This window comes from Pygoscelis adeliae, unplaced genomic scaffold (genome assembly GCF_000699105.1).
Source record: "Pygoscelis adeliae isolate BGI_AS28 unplaced genomic scaffold, ASM69910v1 Scaffold121, whole genome shotgun sequence".
Taxonomy (NCBI): domain Eukaryota; kingdom Metazoa; phylum Chordata; class Aves; order Sphenisciformes; family Spheniscidae; genus Pygoscelis; species Pygoscelis adeliae.
The window spans coordinates 8,790,095-8,796,847 of NW_008824359.1; positions in this window are offsets into that span (position 1 = coordinate 8,790,095).

Here is a 6,753-nt window from a genome sequence, read left to right on the forward strand (position 1 = left end):
CCGAAAATCACAGGAGAGCGACGGGTAGCGAGGGAGGAATGTTGGGGACGGTGGCACGGGCTGGGCCACTCTCCAGCAATGCTCCTCTCCTCCCAGACGGTGGAGGAAAGCCTAAGGACGGCTCAGATCCTGGGACATTCTCAGGAGCAGAAAGTTGGGGTGTGAATCACAACTCTGTACCCCGGAGGGGTTTTGGTGTCTATTTGGGAAGGTTTGGGAAAGAGCCACAGCAGCAGAGGACCGGGAGGGACAGCACCGGCCCTGAGGGTGGGGAAGGAGATGCTCTCGCTGGCATTTAGTTCCCTTATGGCACCCCGTCCCTCCCACCGCCGCTGCCGCCCAGCACATCCCCCCCCGAGCAGCTGCCATCAGCGACTCGCAACACCCGTTTACCTCTTCACCCCCCAAATCCTCCCCCTTCGGGGTGTCTCCGCAAGGAGGAAACCATCCCACGACCCACGCGGCCATCCCATCAGGCGGCCTCTCCCCGCTCAACCACGACGCTGCGAGCCTGACCCCTGGCTACCGCAGCACCGGGATCCCCCGGGAAAACCAACGCTTTGGGCAAGAGTGGAGCGCGTTAAGAGCCCGGGAGGAAGAACAATCCGGATTTCCACCGCGGATCTCTACATTTCTGCTGGCCTCGAACTGAAACGCAGCAACGGAAAGAAGAAACCCCCAACCTCGGGCTTGCCGCCAGCTCCGACCGCAGCCAAGCAACGAGACCCGGCAGACCCCGCGACGCAAAGGGCAACGCAAATGCTTCACGTCACCTCTCCACGTTCCAAGCTCCCCCCCTATGACAGTCTCTAACCAGGATAATAAAATTTCCCTTAAGGTTTTTTGAAAATAGGTTGCTGAGAAGCGTCTCTCTCTCTCTATTTATATAAAGTGCAATCCACAGCCGCCGGCATCCGTCCCAACTCCCATTTGCCTCCTGCGGTGTGGGCAGAGGGCTGGGAAAGGCAGAGCTGCCTCCACCCTTGGCTGACACCAGGGACCCGGGCTGTACGTGAGCGACTGCATCGCTGCTAACGAACCACCTAGTAACGAGGGGAGAACTAAAGCCAGGGGCAGAGGAGTGTCAGGCCCCTCAGGGATGCCGAAGCTGGTGCAGCTGCTGACGAATGCCACATTTCCACTCCGAGCAGGGGCAGAAAACATCCTTCCAGGTGTTTCGGAGCCTCGCAGGAGTCTCCAATCGCATTTTTCAAGAGACTGTGAGCCTTCACATGCTCCGTTTTGAGCACCTGATGTGAAAACAAAAAGAGAGTGGAGAGGGAAAAAAAAACCACACGCGGAGAGGAAAAGATACCTTGATCTGCCGTCTGTAGTGCTGGTGAAGGCACGAGCCGTCGGCTCTGCTGGGGACGGGCTGCCCCTTCCCTTCCACTTCCCAAGGAGCCAGCGTCGGTGACCCCCACCCGTGGGGCTGACGTGAAAAATGGCTGAAACATGGCTGGAGAGGCCAGTGATCACCCCAAAACGCGGTGCAGGCTGCGGGAGAGGAGTGCGGACGGGGCTGACCTTATGAGTGAGCCCAGGAGCTGCCGACGGACCATCCCTGCTCCTCTTTTGGGACGCACCAGAGACACAACCAGGTGGTAACATCCTTCTGCTGCAGGGCGCTGGGATGCTGAGCTGGAACCTGCCACAGTGGAAGATGGGCCAGGAAAACCGGGGACACTGAGGCGAATCACCCAAGTGTCACCTTCCCATCTACCCGGCAAGAGCTTCTCCAGGCCGCCCTTAAACATCTGGGACGCGTCGAGGGAGAACATCACACAACAGAGGGCAATCCGTGTCCTCCCCTCCTGTTACGGGACGGGATCGAAGCAGAAGGGAGCAGCGAGTCGAACACAGAGGTCGGGCAATCACAGGGACGTAACGGCGTTTCGCTTTGGCGGGAGAGAAACCAGCTCCAAAACCAGCCCCGTGAACGCAATCCCAGCGGCATTTCCCAGTTCATGCGAAGGAAAGCTCTTGGTGGGATTAACCTTCGAACGCAGCCCAAAGCCAGGGCACGAGCGCGGACGGGATGGGGGTTTAAGGCAGTTACGCTGAGGCCCACGGGCAAACCCAGCGTGGGCACGTTTCGCTCGGGGATGGGGGCCGAGGGCCGAGGCAGAGCGGGGACTCCGGCCCACGGTGCAGCCCTGGCTCCGGCACACGCAGGCTGGGCTGGCGCTTTGCTTCGTCTCTGCTTGGCTGTGCACAGATGAAGGGTCAGCGTCTTCTCCTTCCTCCGCTCTGCAAAATGCGAAGCGATCTCAAGAGAAGGCCCCGATACCCCGACTCCCATCGCACCAGCACGGGAAGCTGAACTACTGCCCGCTCCCCTGGCAGGGGCCGGGCACCGCGAAGAGCCAGCTCTCGGCAGACCGCGTCCACGCTTGGATGCTTTCGGGAAAGAGGTTTATTTTATCAGCAAAGGCTCATGTAGCCGATCTCAGGGTGCTACTGGAGCAGCTCTCCAGGGCCAGTGAACGAGGCCCTGAAGTGAAAAGTCCCAAAGTGCGTGTGAAAATGCCAGGCCAGACTCAGAGACTCTCCGCAGCTGCCTTTGGTGCTGCAGCAGCTGTAGAAAACCGCAGGCCAAGGCAGCCCGCTCGAACGCACGAGCCTGGGGCATTGCCAGCCCCTGCTGCGCTGCAGATGGATCATTCCCAAGCCCCAGACACGCTCCCCGTCTTCGGAGGTTTAGCAGCGCCTGCGGTGCGCCGCGTGGGGTGGAAAAGAACACCGAGAATGAGACCAGAGCAGCCAAACTCCCCCGTGGCTGTGGTACGGGACCCGGCACGGTGCTGGGAGCCGGGGAAGGACCCTCCAGGGCCAACCTCTTCCCTGCTCGCCCCTCTCCGAGGGCAGGGCTCAGGGTGGCGAGCAGAGCAGAGCAAAAAACTCGTCACCAGATGACACCTGAAGTCCTCAGTAGTAGCCACAGGGCAAGACGAGCCAGGACGGGGCGTGCGGGAGGGAAGGAGAAGGGCTTCCCCGCGGAAGAAAGGATGGGGACGACAGTGGTGACCGGTGCTGCCTTGATGCTGGGAATAACCTCTCTGCAGTCAAACAGCTCCAACCTGGCCTCGCCACGGTCCCCCCCCACCCCGAGTGGGCAGACAGGTCCAGAGGGGAAAAGGGGGTGGGGGGAAAGAAAAGGGGGGGGAAAAAAAAAAAAAAAAAAGGCCTCACGCGGCAAATCTAAAACACTTTCATTTTAAATAACAATAATTATAATTAAAAAGAATGGTTGCCCTTGGCTAGCGAAGGGGCAGAGCCACTAGCCAACGTGCCATTCCTCAGTGTACGATCCTAGGGAGTGTCTTTACAGAAGCCGTGAGATCCTGTTTCCTGGCGCTCAGTCAAGTCGCTGTGGGGAGAGCGGGAAGGGAGGGCGAAACGTGCCCGTCCAAATCCAGGACGTCCCTTTTGCTCCGTGAGAGGGAGGCCGGAGTCAATAGCAAAAGGCGTTTTGCACTCGCAGCCCTGCCAAAAAGCCACCCTCCGCCCTCACCCACCTCTGGCCGAAGTTCAGAGAGCCGAGGGCACCCGGCTGCCTCCCGCTTCTAGATGAACTTGAAGCATTTTGTCTTGTCGTGGGGCAGGCGGGTCTTGAAGAGGACCGAGTCCACGCGGAACTGGGTGTACAGGAGGGGCATGTACCCGTACACCTTGACGAAGAAGTTGATGCACTTGTGTCGCTCGTGGAAGTGAGAGTCGTCGTGTGAAAGCGCCTGGGGGCACCCGGGGCAGCGGAAAGTCCAGCGGGAGGTCACCTGCAATGAGATGGACAAAGACGGTCACTGCCACGCTGCCCACAACACCCTGGCCGGGGCGGACACCCTGCCTGCGCCCAAGGCGCTGCGTGGGGGGGACTTGGTTTGACGTCCTTCATGACACGCTGCAGACCGGGCACAGATTTGGCTGGGCTCTCCCCAACTGCCGGGTGTCCCTTGGAGGGTGTCCAGGCAAGGAAGGACATGGTCCACACCAGCTCTGTCAGAGCAGAGACTTAAAAGGGGGAAACAATGATCATCTAACGCTTAGTTACTGTTTTCTGGTTTAAGGTTTGAGAAGCTGTTTCAGGGGAAAAAAAAGACCGTGAGAAAGGAACTCCTTTCCTTTCACACTGGCTACAGACAGAACCACAGAATGGGCTGGGTTGGACTAGATTGCCCTTTAAAGGTCCCTTCCAACCCCCCTGCCGTGGGCACGGACATCTGCAACTAGAGCAGGTTGCTCAGAGCCCCCTCCAGCCTGACCTGGAATGTTTCCAGGGATGGGGCATCCACCACCTCTCTGGGCAACCTGGGCCAGTGCCTCACCACCCTTAGCATAAAAAAATTTCTTCCTTCAAACTAGTCTGAATCTCCCTCTTTCAGTTTAAAGCCATTCCCCCTTGTCCTGTCACTCAGTTCTGGGCCCCTCGCTACAAGAAGGATGTTGAGATGTTGGAACGTGTCCAGAGAAGGGCAACGAGGCTGGTGAGGGGTCTGGAGAACAAGTCTGATGAGGAGCGGCTGAGGGAGCTGGGGTTGTTCAGCCTGGAGAAAAGGAGGCTGAGGGGAGACCTCATCGCTCTCTACAACTACCTGAAAGGAGGTTGTAGCGAGGTGGGGGTCGGTCTCTTCTCCCAAGTAACTGGCGAAAGGACGAGAGGAAATGGCCTCAAGTTGCGCCAGGGGAGGTTTAGATTGGATGTAAGGAAAAATTTCTTTACTGAAAGAGTAGTTAAACATTGGAACAGGCTGCCCAGGGAAGTGGTTGAGTCACCATCCCTGGAAGTATTTAAAAGACGGGTAGATGAGGCGCTTAGGGACATGGTTTAGTGGGCATGGTGTTGTTGGGTTGACGGTTGGACTCGATGATCTTGGAGGTCTCTTCCAACCTTTAATGATTCTATGATTCTACTGTAGAGAATTCTGGGAGACCTAGATATCAACTTGAGAGTCTGAGAGTTGAACAGGATAAGAAGAGCCTGTGTCCAACCCTCCCCCCCTGCCCAAAACCCAAAAAACCAAACCAAAAACCAATGCTTGAAGTATAACAGTGCAGCACGAGGCCCCATGCATGGGAGGCTTTACTTGCAAAATCATCCGAATAGAAGTGTCCTTCGAGGAAGGAGCTACCACAATTAGTGTTTTATTGTTGGCCTGTAAATTGACTGTGTTAATACCAGTTAATCGTCAGAGCCTATGAAAATAACATCACAGGGATGTGCAGAATCACAAGCTGGGAGACACTGATCCTATGGAAATCAGCGCAGCGTTCAGAGCCTGGTACGCTGGCAAAGCGCGTGTGCTTTAGCATGTTACACTGCATCGGAGGGAACCATGCTATGGTCAGGATAATTCTTGGGTGTTTAGTGTAGGTATGTGAACTTGTGTTTGCAAGAAGGTATCTGAGAGCGTACCTCAGATCTTGGGTAATAACATAAAAATAAATGCTCCCTGTGGAAGCTACTTCATTCAGTGAAAATTCTCATGTTATTTTGTAACGTGGGATCCTGCCGTCAGTGGGCAGTTACTGTGACCCACAGGGGAAGATGTTTGTTGTTCAGCAGTGGCTCAGCTTTGCCTTTCAGCACGTTCGCTCTCATTTCATACCTTCACCTCACTTGCAAAATTTCCTGTGTAAAGTAGCCTATCAGAAATGCAAATTGCTAGATATTGTTAGCATCTGAAACTATTTGGTACTGCTGAAGTTTCAGTTTAGAAACCGACAGAGATAGCTGGATACGATACACAGAATGTGAGCTGAGTACGCAAGGTAAGGTCATTTGACGGTACGAGTCTTATGGTTTTGGTTTTTAAAGAAGTTAATTTCAAAAAGATTTAAAAAAATAAAATAGACTAGCAAAGGAAGAGAACTTAAGTAACAAAATCAAATAGTAAAGCCTTCCTTTACAGCCATCACTTTGTATCAAAAAACATGCATAAAATAATTCCCAGCTTGCCTCTGAAGTTTTCCATTAGGGTTTTTTTTCTCTTGAAACAGGATACTTTTCAGTTAATTCTTTTTTTGTTGTTCATTTTAAAAAAAGTGTTTTCAAGCCAAACCTCAAGATGTATTCATTTGTCAATGAAGTAAGTTTGTAGATTTGAAACCGAAATGTAAAAGCCCTCAGACATGAAGTTTTCAAATTTACAACTGTTTCACAGTGCAACGGTAGTATGGGAAAATATTAGTGTTATTTCAGTTACCATTGTGGCTTTGCTGGCAGCGTTAGGGAGGAGTATTCCTAAAGCAGATCCTGATCAAGGTAGTTTTGAGTTAAAATCTCTGGGGAGCCTCAAGTGAGATGCTGAAGTATTGTCGCATGAATGAATGATCTCATTTTCCTAAAGGTGGGACAATCTAGTGGATGCTCCGAATTCAGTATTTTGGAGAATTTCAGGGGGTCTACTACAGCGTGATCACTCGTGCACGTCCCCGTGCACACTCTCCTCGGCCTGCTTCACCACTGTCCTCCGAGACCGGGTGTGTGGCTGGGGAAGGGTGTTTGTGGGGTGGTGGTAGGGGGACTGGGCGGGAGTGCGGTGCAGGGAAAATCGAAGGGGTTTGTACGGGGACGGGGGGGAAGACGGAGCTGGCTTTCTCTGCCAAGGCGAGTAGGTGGTTGTACGCGCAGTTCCCCATCTGCCAGAGAGGAAAAAAACCTGCTTTTCTCTCCCTTTGCATCAGGCGACAGCGCAAGGCAGGAGCTGTGCCAGCTCAACCGAGCGCAGGCGTCCCTTTTCAGCGGCTCGGTGG